Source organism: Gracilinanus agilis, chromosome 1, assembly GCF_016433145.1.
Source record: "Gracilinanus agilis isolate LMUSP501 chromosome 1, AgileGrace, whole genome shotgun sequence".
Lineage (NCBI taxonomy): Eukaryota > Metazoa > Chordata > Mammalia > Didelphimorphia > Didelphidae > Gracilinanus > Gracilinanus agilis.
Window position 1 is genome coordinate 531,265,182 of NC_058130.1, and position 13,692 is coordinate 531,278,873.

Here is a 13,692-nt window from a genome sequence, read left to right on the forward strand (position 1 = left end):
GGTTCTATTTGGAAGGATTGAACATCAATATAGTGTTTGACAAACTTCTGTGGACCTGTGGGGGTCCTTAAAACTACATTTCCTGTGGTCCAACGGGTTTCATGGGTTTCTGGTTTTGGATGACATATTCAAGGTGAGGGACTGTTTGAAATTAGGGGGAAGTGACTTGGAACTTCCTCTTTAGTTACCTGAGCTTGAGGAGAGAGGAAGGTAAAATGGCTGAGGTGAGGTTGGAATAGGTTTCTTACAGGCCCGTGGTCAGTTTATCTCTATCAGCATGGCTTTTATTAAAATACTATTCTTCCTTTTGATTTCGGCCCTCATCATTTTTAATCATAACGCTGTATACTACTGACTGGGGTCCATGATATCTGAATTGTTTCCTTCTAGCTATTCATAATATTTTCTCCTTGGCCTGGGAGTTATTGAAGTTATCTATAACATTTCTGGGAGTTGTCATTTGAGGATTTAATGCAGAAGGTGTTCTGTGTATTTTTTCAATCTTTATTTAAATTCAAAATTTATTTACCCTCTTGTTCAAGAATATCAGGGCAGTTTTATTGGATGATTTCTTGTAGTATGATGTCTAAGCTTTTTTGTTTGTTTTGTCATGATGTTCAGGTAGTCCATTAATTCTTAAATTGTCTCTCCTGGATCTATTTTCCAGGTCTTTTGTATATTCAATGGGGTATTTCATATTTTCTTCTATTTTTAAAATTTTTAAATTAAATTTTATTATTTCTTGATGTCTTGTCTAGTAATTAGTTTCTAATTGCCTAATTTTAATTTTTAAAGACTGAATTTCTTCCATGACCTTTTTCATTCTCTTTTCCAATTGGACCATTCTTCTTTTCAAGTCTTTTTGTTTTTTTCATTCGTTAAGTTTTTTGTCTCATTTTCCAGTTGGTCAATTTTGAGTTTGAAGACACTACTTCCTTGTTTTTGTCCTTGTTGCTCTTTTTCCAGAGGACCTATTTTGCTTTTTAAACTGTTCTTTTCATTTTCCCATTCTTATTCAAACTGCTTCATTTGATTTTTTAATTGCTTTTTGAATTCTTGCAGAGTTTAAGTTTAATTCCCTGGATTTTTTGAGGTTTTGCTTGAAGTTCCTTGGATCCTGTAAACCTCTGTTGGTTCCGTTCTTTGGACTTTATCTCCATAGATGTTTTCAATTGTTGTATTCTTTTTTTTAACTCCCCCCCCCACTGTGGTCTATAAATTTCTTCTTTTGTTTTACTAGAACAGGGTGTTTGAGGTGCTCTGCCCTGGAGGGAATCTTTAGCCTTCTTTCTCCTTTGCTGGTATACTAGATCAGACAGGTTGAGCTGACCTACCATATTAATTTCCCATGAGTTCAAATCTTTACTGTAGCCTGCTGCCTTGGAGGCTGGGGGTGCCCAACCAAATGGACCCCAAGTTCCTCTCTGCAAGCTGCTGTCAAAACCTTGGACCTCGTGTGGTGGATCTGAGGTGCTCTGTGTTGGTTGCCATTCCTGCCCAGGAATCCCAAAGTTAACCTGCATCTGATTGCAGCTCTCAGTGTAGTAGGTGGGGGAGGAGTGTTGGGTCTCTCCCTCATACCATGGAAGTCTACTCTCTCTGCTTACCTTTTAAGTTGTATTCAGCAGTAATATCCTGTGCATCTGTCTTATTGTTGGTTTTGGATTACTGTCTTTTTTGAAGCACTTTTTAAATACTGGTATGGGAAGCTAGTTGGAAAGGTTTTGGCTTTTGTTGCTCCTAAGCCCCTATCTTGACTCTGCCCCAAGAACTCTTAATTTGTAATAAAATACCTGCTTTTGAACCCTCGCTTGCCTTCTATATGTAACTATATGTAGCATGTCAGGCAAATAATTTCAACTCTTTTTGATTTATTTTCCTTATCTGTAAATAAGTGGTTTGGGTTATATATTCCCTAAGATCTCCAATTCTAAAACCCACAAACCCATTAAGTTGGCCATCTTACACTGAAAATTACATCACTAATTGTGAACATAGAAAACTAATTCATGTTTGAATCAAATCTCCTTAGCTTATTTAAAGAAAAAAATATTAAGCCACTACTTCATTAAAAAAACACATTTTTTCATAACTAGTTAAGATATTTTGTATGTATCTTGTATTTACTTCCATTTTTACTTATCACTTAGCAAAATGGAAAATATATTCCTGGAGAGTAGGGACTGACATATTTATGTGTGTAATGCAAGGTGGCTAACAGAAACTTTTGCTTCTGTAATTTCTAACAGTCACAAAAAGTCAGTTAAACATCTTAGAATCTTCAGAAAGTCAATTAGAACTTAAAGCTATAAATAGAGGTAAAGTTCCAACTGAGGAGGCTTTTGCCTTCTGCTTTTGCTGTGGCTGGAGGCTTTGGCTTTGGCTTAACCTGTTGGCTCTGGCCTAATTGCTTTGGCCTTGGCCTGTGCTTATTTCATTTTGGGGAAATTTGGACCTATCTCATTTCTCTGGACCTCTCTCTAATCCCCCATCTCCATCCCTCCCCTTCCCTAAATTTCCTTTGGGTCCTGTTGGAAGGGAGGGCTTGGTGATTGAACATTGTGGGATTTAGTTTCTTTAGATAATTAGAGTACCCTCAAATAAGTTACCCCTAGAATTGATAAAGACTTTACTTAAAAGGCAGTCAAATCTTCCTGCCTGGGAGAGCTAGACTCTCTCTATCTAAACCTCTCCATGACCCATCCCCCACTATCACCCTCTCCCTAGCCACAGTTAGAAAATCCTAAACCCCTCTCCCCTTCTGACTGACCCTGGTATTAATAAATTCCCTTGTTACCTATTCAAACCCTCTGGTGAATCATTGTGTCAAAAATTAAGACAAGGGCTCAAGGGGAAGGAATCATTTTCTTTTATTTCTTGAAAGAACTTGGCATCCATCTTGGCAGGAAGTATCTACCCACGGACTTCCTCCAGGCATCAGTTTGACTGGCACGGAGGGGCCCTCTCAACTCCTCCCTCAAGAGACTTTGAAACTAACAAGAGAAACCCTTCAGGCAAAATCTAAATATTTCTTACTGGCTCTAATTTCCTCCTTGTATCCTCTGTCTCAAGCGTCTGGTAATAAACCTGTTTGAGCTGCCCTCTCCTACCTACCCCATTTCCTTTATCTCCTACATACCTTCCTGTACCTTCTTTCCTCTTCCAATCATCTTATAATCACTTATAATACCCCATTATCTTTCCTCACATCCAATTGCCTTCGTTGACCAACTCAGATTACCTTATTTACCTATTTTTATAACATGTGCTGGTATCAACATCACCTGACAACCTGTGGCACTTAGTAAATACCACATAACAAAATGGTTAATTATTATTTGTTTATAAAAATGTTGTAGTGGATCCTGCAGATATGAAGAGAGTTAAAACATATGCTTTATCCTACAAGCATTTAGCATCTAAAATATGGAGCAGAGGAAGGACTAAGAATATGAAGAACTATTTTACAAGAGAGAATAATATAAAGGGAAAGAAGAGATATAGACATACTCTTGTGAAAAATTCCTTCCTTCCCTTCCCCTAAGGTAGTATATATGATATCATTTATAGAAATGTTCATGCAATGCTTTCCATATTCCTCCTGTCATGAAAGAAGACACATCATACATACAATAAAAAAGTCATGATGAAAATAAAGTGAAAAATAACATGTTTTGATTTGCAATGAGACTCCAACTGCTCAGTCTTTGTCTATGGATAGCATTTTTCATTCATGTGTTCTTTGGACTTATCTTGAATCCTTGAATTGATGATAATAATTTAGTCCTTCACAATTGCTCAGGGTTCAGTGTTTCTCTTGATGTATACAGTAATTGCTTGCTTTTGTTTATTTCACTTCACATTAGTTCATATGTCTTTCCAGGTTTTTCTGAACTCTTGTTAGTCATTTCTCATGAGAAAATAGTATTCCATTACATCCACATAACACACCTTGTTTAACAATTCCACAAATGCTGAATATCCCCTCAGTTTCCAATTCTTCACCACTATAAAAAAGACTGGTAGGGGGCAGCTGGGTAGCTCAGTGGATTGAGAGTCAGGCCTAGAGATGGGAGGTCCTAGGTTCAAATCCAGCCTCAGACACTTCCCAGCTGTGTGACCCTGACAAGTCACTCCATTGCCCACCCTTACCACTCTTCCACCTATGAACCAATACACAGAAGTTAAGGGTTAATAAAAAAAAAAAGATTGTTAAAAATAATTTTGTACACATAGATCTTCCCCCCCTCCCATTTCTGTTCTCTGGAGATACTGACCCCAAAGTGCTATTTCTGGGTAAAAGTGTATGCATAGTTTGATGACCCTTTGGCTTTAGTTCCATATTTTTCTCTAGAATGGTTCTATTGGTTCATGATTCCACCAACAGTTTGTTATCATTCCAAATTTTCCACAGCCCCTCCAACATTTATCTCTTTGGTCATATTAGCCAGTCTAGTAGGTGTGAGATATCTAAGAGTTATTTTAATTTGAAATTTTCTAATCAGTAGTGATTTGAAACATATTCTCATATGTCTAAAGAAAGTATTAATTTCTTCCTCTGAGAACTGCCTTTTTATATCTTTAACAATTTATTAGTTGAGAAATGTTTTGTATTATTAATTTTATTTAGTTCTCTATATATTTAAGAAATGAGGCCTTCATCAGAGACATAACTCCACCCCCTTTTCTGGTTTCTCTTCTAATATCTTGGTTGCATAGCTTCTATTTTCAAAATCTTTTTAATTTTATGTAATCAAAATAATGAATTTTGCTTCTTAAGATGTTCTCTATGTCTGGTTTAGTCATAAATTCTTCCTTTATCAATAAGTCTGACAGATAAATTATTCTATGTACCCCTAATTAATTTATGATATCACCCTTCATTTCCAGATGAAATATCCATTTTGGCATTTCTCTTTTATAATACATTTTGAAATCAGATATGATTAGGCCCCTTTCTTTCATATTTTCCAGATATTTCATACTGTCTACAGTTATTTTATTTGGGAATTTCTCTTTCTGTTGGACTTCGTGGGTGGTAAATAGAAATGCTGGTGATTAATGTGAATTTATTTTATATCATGCAACTATGCTAACATTGTGAATCATTTCATTAAATTCTTTGGTCTGTTCTTGGGGGTGCTTTCTCATATCACCTGCAAATAACGATAACTTTATTTCCTCATTGTCTATTCTAATTCCATGAATTCATTTTCCTTTTTTTTATTGCTGTAGCTACCATTTTTAGTTCGACATTAAATAGTTTCTTACGTACTGCAATACCTTAGGTATTTCCAGTATTAAAAATATCGTATCATCCTCCTATGTAGGAATAATATCAATTAATAATTATTGAAACCCTTAAATTTTCACTTTACTTTTTACACTTCTCTTGAGTTTCAAAGTTCATCATCAAATTTTCTTTTCAGTTTTGGTATTATTTTGTGGGGGGTCAGGAATGCATAGAAGTCCTCTATTTCATTGTGTCAATTTTTTTTCACCTGGAGGATTATGCTCAGTTTTGCTGGATATGTATTTCTTGGCTATAATTCTAGACACTTTCACTTTATGAATATCATATTCTATGCCTTGCAGGGCTTTGATGTAGAAGCTCCTAGGTAATGTGTAAACCTAACCGAGGAGCCACAATATGTGAAATCTTTATTTCTGGCTTTTTGCATTGCTTTTTCTTTGATCTGGGAGTTCTGAATTTTGTAGGATATCTGGACAGCCTCCCTTAATGATATTAAAATAATATGGTGTATAGGCTCCTTTTCTACATATGGATTTCAGGAATTCTGATGATTTTTAGATTATTTCTCCTGGATTTACCTTTTAGGTGAGTTGTTTTTCCATTGAAGTATCTCATATTTTCTTCTACTTTCTCATTGTTTTTATTTTGTCTTATTCTTTCTTGATGTCTTATGTATTCATTAGCTACCATTTGCTAAATTTAATTTTAAAGAATTATTATGTTTTTGAGTTTTTGTGTTTCCTTTTCCATTTGACCAATTCTTTTTAAGGAGAACTGTTTATTTTTTATTCATTTATTTTTGTTCCTATTTCTATTTGGTCCATTCTATTCCTTAGGAAGTTTTTTTTTTTTTTTCAGTCAGTGTTTTCTCTTAGCCATTGATGTTTAGGGATTGGCATCCTTTAACACTTGTATTTGAAATTTCATGTTTCTTTTTTGGCATTGTTGTCTTTGTCCTCCTCTGAGCTCATTTTTTAAATCTTCTTGGTCACTAAATTAACTTTCTAAGGTCATACTTTTTCTATGTCTTTTGCTCATTTTCCTAGTTATTAATTTATTGTTCTTATTTTATCTTTCTGTTGAGATTTTGTTCTGCTCCTGAAGTATAGGGATCAATGTTCCATGGTTGCAGAGTAATCTTCTCTAGTGCCTGGGGTGGGCCTGGCTGACTTTGTGTCCCACAAGTTGCCTTTTGAGAAATGACCTTGCTAGACTTCTGTGGGCAAGCTTATAGCTGTTTTGTCTATATAGATTTCTCCTGTGCTGCCAGGTTCCCTGTCTTTTAGGTTGGGCTGGTCTGCAGCTATATGGAATATACTCTGAGGCTATATGGAAATTTAAGTGCATGGACTCCTCCATTCAGAGTGGTCAAGTGGCTTAGGGTAGGTTTGCCCTCAGCCCTGCCTCTTTACTTCCTCAGGACATATGGAACTGTTTGAGCTTGTTGACACTAGGCTCCTTGGCTACTTTGGGATAGGTTGCTTATGTTGAGTCTGTTCCCTACTATCATGTTTTATTGTATCTGACCACATAGCATCATGTTGGTTCACATTTTGCTAATTCCCACAGTTGATTCACTCCCTGGTCTATTCTCCCTGCTTACCCCCATTGAGACATGTCCCTCCTGCTTTCTTTGTTTGAAGCAATTTAGTTTGGTGAGTATGTGGTCTTTGTTTGAGTAAAGCATCCATTACTCTGCCATCTCAGCATGTAACTCTCTCCAGTAATATACTGGTAGTAGTAATTAGCACTAATCCATCCATTCTTGAGTGAAATTTGGAAGCATGACAATAGAGTCATAATATTGTGCATGTATCTCAAAAAATCAAAGAGAATTGTACAAAAATATTTATAGCATTTTTGGAGTATTGAAGAACAGGAAATTGAAGGGATATCTATCAATTGAGGAATTTCTGAACAATTTGTGGAATGTTAATTTTAATTTAAGAGAATATTATTCCATGAGAAATGATGAACAAAAGGATAATAAACACCAACCTGAAAATAATTACACAAAGTGATTCAAAGTGAAGTGAGTAGATGAGGAGAACATTTTACATAATAAAAGAACTAAAATACAATGATCAACTGTAAATGACTTAAATATCTCAGCAATGCAAGTACCCTGGAGAACTCCAAGATACTTGTGATGAAAGAGACTATCCACCATCATAAAAGAAACTGATAGGATCTGAATGTATATTAAAGCATACCAGTCTTCATTTCATTTCCTCTATTGTGAATATTATAGATTTGGGGTTAATTAAAAGAGCTTAGTGCCTAAGGATAGAATGAGGGATATTGTCTCAGGGTCTTAGGCCCAGCTTGGAACTTGGAGCCAAAGTTTCTGCTGAATTCTGAGGTACTGATAAGGGATGGATTCACCAACTGTCAGGGTCTCTGGGAGATGAACTGAGCTCAGAAGGCTGGTGGTTTTCTAACTTTCTGGGAATTTCCTTTTAAACATTAGGAATACCAGATTGACAGTTTGGAAAGAAAGTGACAGCTTGGCAGTGACTGAGGAATTGATTAATAGAAATAAGAAAGAGGACTTTTTCTTTTAACTTTTGTGAGCCTGCAGAGTGAAGACATGGCTTTTAGGCCTACTTAGGTTGGGAAGCCATCTATGGCTGACCAAGCCCAACCCTGACAAGGCTGGCATTGGAGTGGTGAACTAGAAGGATACTTGGAGACAGTACTTTAAGAATTATATATATATATATATACATATATATATATATATATACATATATATATATAGACAGATAGATAGTAGAAATAGATTATGTAGAATAGATTTTTGGCTTTTAGAATAGTTAAGAAGAGTGAGCAGGCCTGGGAAGCAAACAGAAGTGACTTCTTTAGAAGTCTTCATTTGGGAGTGGGTTTAGTTAGTACCCCTTTAGTATTTGGGACCTTTCCCACTAAATCTTTTACCTATCCTTATATCTTTTGAAGCTTAATAGAATTTTAGTTTACATTTGTCTCCAAGGCTTGTTACTGTTAGTCAATTTTACTATGCTCAATCCTATTACACAGGCCTAAGCCCAACTGTTCTTCTCAGCTCATAACAACTTCAACTGAAAGGTAGCTGGCCCTTACCAACAACAAAGCAGAGACTAAAAGATACTGAGTTTCAAAATATCCCTAACACTTCCATTATTTTTCTGTAAGGTAAGTGATAAAGTGATATTTTTCATATTACACAATGAACATGGAAATGTATTGTATGATAACAGAGGTAAAATATATTTCATATTACTTACTGTCTTGAAGAGGGAAAAGAGGAGGAAGGGCAGAGACCACATGGATCTCAGAATGTCAGAAATGTTTTTTTAATTGCATTAACATGTTAAAAAAAGCAGTAATTTATAACTTTTACATTTTTCCTGTTAAACTAATCTATATTGGCTAATATAATTAATACTTATGACCTTCCTTTGTTAAAAAAGAAAAAAATGACAAAATATAATAATAAAAATAACTACTGTATAGAGTTTTTCTTAAACTGACAAATAGTATCCATGCTTGGGTAATCCAAAATAATCAACTAAAATATTCATTGAAATAGTTTACAACTTCAACAAAATTTCAAGTTATAATATAAGCCTATATAAATCCTCAGTATCTTTATATATTAACAGCAGAGTCCAGCAGGAAGGCATAGAAAGCAAAATTCTATTTATATTAACTGTAGACAATATAAAATATTTGGGAATCTACCACCAAGAAAAAAATTAGGAACCATATCTACACAAATGGAAAATAATTTTCATATTATTTAAGTCAGATCTGAACAAAAACTGCTAAGTAAACTAGAAAGTATTGTGGCAAAAATGAGGTAAAATCCAATATCTCACATCATATAGCATGAAGGCAAAATGGATAAAAGATTTAGAAAAGAGGTAATTACATTAAATAAATTAGGAAATATGAAATATTTTAATAATCAGGTATATAGAAAAGAGCAGAATTTTTGACTGAAATTATCAAGACCATTACAGGATATAAAATGCATAATTCTGATTATATGAAATTTTTAAAAAAGGTTTTGCACAGAGAAAACAAATGTAACCAACATTAGAAGAAAGCAGAAAACTGTAGGGCTGGGGCAAAGTCACAGCAAGTTTCTTTGATAAAAGTCTCATTTCTCAAATATGTAGAGAACTAAGTCAAAATTTTTTAAAAACAGGTAATTTAAAAATTGATAAATGGTCAAATTATATGAACAAGCTATTTTCAGAAGGAAAAATCAAAGCTGTCAGTAGTTGTATCAAATGATCTAAATCACTATTGATTAGAGACATGGAAATTAAATAATCTCTGAGGTACAAACTCACACCTATCAAATTAGTTATTGTGTCAGAAAAGGAAAATGACAAATGTTGAAGTGGATGTGGGAAAATTGAGACTCATTTACTATTGGTAGTTTTGAAGTGATACAAACAATTTTGAGACTTATGCACAAAGAGGTATAAAATTATGTTTATACTTTGACACAACAATACCTCTATGAGTTATGTAGCTCAAAATTATTTTTAAAAATGAAAAAGTTATGTTTGTTCAAATATTTATAGCAGCTCTTTTGTTAATGACAAAAACTTGGAATAACAAGGAATATTCATCAATTGGGGAATGGCTAACAAGTTGTGGTATATGATTGTGATGAAATGCTATTCTGAAATAAGAAATGAGAAACACAATGTTTTCTAAAAAATCTATAAAAACTTCCATGAACTGATGCTAAATGAATCGAGCAGAATCAGGAGAATGTTGTAGAGGTTAACACCAATATTGTATGATGACTAATTGTGAATGATTTTTATATTTTCAGCAACATAATGATCTAAGACAGTCCCAAAAGATTCAGAATGAAAAATGCTATCCATCTCCACAGAAAGTATTGATGGACTCAGAATGCAGATTGAAACATACCTTTTTTTTTTTTTTTTACCTTTTTTTAAATCTGTGTTTCCTTTCAAAAGTGATTCCTATGGAAATGTATTTTTCAGGACTACACATGATTTGATCAGTATAAAATTACTTGAATTTTCAATGAGGGGGAGGAGAAGCAGGGAGGGAGAGAATTTGGAAATTAAAAATTTTAAAAAGCAAATGTTAAAAAAAGTGTCCATGTATTTTGAAAATATTGTTAAAATGAAAAAAGAGATTTTGGAAAATGCACAGGAATAAATGATCAAGGCAATGTATACATACTTTAATATCTTATTAATTTATGATGGATAAAGTATACAATGGATATATTTTCTCCCTTTGATAAACTGGAATATGGCAGCATTTACAAATAAATTGGAGAACTTGCTATAGTCTAATAGGAACTTACTCTCTACCTCAGAAAAGTTGTTGGTAGTCATACAAAATATTTCATTTTCTGTAACATTTTGTATGTAGCCTGTGTTAAAATCATTATCTGGGAAAAGATGGATGCCACTTTGAATGACAGGTCTAGCAGTTGAGAATCTTGGAATGTTCCCAGGTGCCATGAGCCAAGGGCAAAAAGCAGTTGGCCCCAGCCCTATAAATACCCCTAAGTGACAACACAAGGGAGCTCAGATTGGAGCAGGGTCTTGGGAAGGTGGGAGGTAAAGAATGAAAGGGTAGGCCTGAAACCTGTGACCTGTTTCCTACTGAGAGAGCTAGTGATCCATCAACATCTTTGTTAGTAGAGCTGAGAGAGTTTACTGATTCATCTATGAACATCCTCAAATACTCTTCCCTAATCTTTGGCTTGGCTGTGGCCAAGTCAGGTCAGAGTTAGTGAGAGGGTAAAGAACTTCCAGTGTCTACAAGCCTAAAGATCTCTAGGCCTTGATCAACAACTTAGATTAATAGTCAATCAATTAGCAATAGGGTTCCTAAATCCTCAATCCCGTTACCTTGTTTCCTTACCCCATCAATAGATTCAATATAGTGCTTACCAACAAGTACCTTTCCTAGGTGGTTATTATACCAAAGCCCTTGGGAAGGGGAGATCAATAGGAGTCAGATCACAATATTATCCAATTGCTAATTAATAGCCCTTATTAAAAACTAATCCAACCTCAGGTTGGGACCTAGAGAAATTAATCATCCATATAGCCTCTCAGGGTTCACTGCCTGGGCAAAAGGTTAGAAGGGGATAACTGACAAGCTTAGTCAACCAAACTTGTCAAGTAGGAGAGGCATAGATTATGTCAATAACATCTGTGAGAGGAGAGTATGCTTTCTATCTCATGAACTACAACCAGTTTAGGACAATATAATCCCTCCTCCCATCCATATTATCTGGAGATCCATCTATACAATCAATTCTCTAAAGATCCATATATATATGGATCTTTAGAGAATTGATATATATATATAATCCACCTTCTTTTCCTTCATCCCTTGAAAGTATTTTAGGCCTTGCAGAACTCCAAGTTTCCTTGAAATCTCAGTCAAATTCTACTTTTCACAAAACTCATCTTAAAAGACTCAATATAATATTATTGCTAGTAACTTTCCTCTTGGAAATAACATTGTAGTTCCTTTATATTTTATATTTATTAGTTTGTTTACATGTTCTTTATAGTCAATAGAATATAAGTTCCTTCAGTATAATAATTTGTATTTGTATCTTTGTATCTCCTGTGTCTAATGTATGGAAGGCACATAATGAATACTTGTTGAAAGAATGGATGATAATACAAATCCTTAGCAGAATATTTGCATTTCTTTGACAGTATAAATGTAGGAAAATGTTTATCTTCTACCATAAAATTAGAGAATTGACTCTATTATTGTTATCCTTTATACTTGAAGACAAAATGACATCACTATTCAGGATCACTGTATAGTGTGTTCACCTGTGGCTAATCAGACCAATACAGGCTCATAAAGCTCTCTTCCAAGTTAGAGATAAGTAGTCTATATGAACATTTTGGATGAACATGTCTCCAAATTTTCTGATCTCGTTTTTCTTTTGAATACCCCTTTGATGTGGGCATACCATTCTGTATGGTATCACAATCTATACTAAATTTCTTAAGAGAGATCTTGAGCATGTCCTTGTATCACTTGTCACTTCTGTGAGTATTTGCCTTTCGTGAATTCCCTGAGAAATAGTTTTTTAGGCAAATATACATTTGGTGTTTGAAAAATATGGTTAAGCCCTTTGAGTTGCGATAATATATTGGGTTTATAAATATATTGTTTATTATATACACATGTAACATGTAAAATGTTAAGGTACAGTTGAATTATACACATATATGTGCACTGTGTGTATATAGACAGATGTATGTGCATATGTATGTAAATACATATCAAATATTGGTAGCTTGGATACTGGTAAAATTGTCAAAATTGTGTCATTGATTAAATTGATGTGATTGCTATAAGAGAGTCTTCCTGGTATTAACCATTTGTTGTTGTTGGTAGATTATTTGATGTGCCAATTAATTTACAAATGCCAATATATATAATTAAAAAGTCAACCAATATAATGGCTTATACATCAATGAGCCTAATATATTATAATCATATATTATTTTATTGATTTGAATTATGAAGACCACATGTAAGGACTCAGTAATGTAGTCCAACACCTAATGATTCAATATCATGTTTTAGCCTGTTATTTTTCAGAATAAATTATTTGTAATTTCCTTATGTTGTTTCTGTGCAGATGAGGTGAAGAAGAAAAATGGAATAAAAGTAAAACAAGAAAGAATCTAGTGGCATTAAACCACTGCAAACCAAATTCACATTTATTTTGGTTCTTAAATAGATGAAAAAGACATGAACATTTTCCATTCAAAATAAAATCTAAGACATTTTTTAATGATATGTGAGGTCCAGGAGAATAATTCTCTAATATGTTGATCAGTGTTGTTCTTCTCTAATTGCATGTGTTCAATGGGTGAAGAAATTGGATCATGTTAGAGTTTCATCATTCTTTTTGAAGGCTACCATTTCTTTTTTTCTTTACTATTAACATCTCTATTTGATAAATAGCAAATACTAATAAACATTTAACATGTTACAGCAACCTGCAAGCATACTCTTAAGGTACACATCCCTTTTAGCTTTTAGAAGGCAAAGATATTCTTGAACATCATTTAATTATGAGTGATTTTGAATCCTTTCTATATTTTAGACCAGTAAAAAAGGAAAAGTGGTGATGAACTAATGCTTTTGCACGTGAGACTCATGTTTTTTAAACCAGAACTTAAATGAAGAAACAAATGTGGGATTCTATTGTTTTGTTTTTAGTGTTTTCCCTGTCATCATAAGCAAGCTTTAACTGCATTATTAGTAACTGTCAACAGCATGTTTTGAGAAGAATGCAAATATAGCAGGTGTTTTTTTTTTTTGGCTGAAAACAAAAAAGTTAAAAAAAATTGCCAGAAACAACTAATGCAGTTATGCATAAATTACAACAAATTAAAATGCATGCT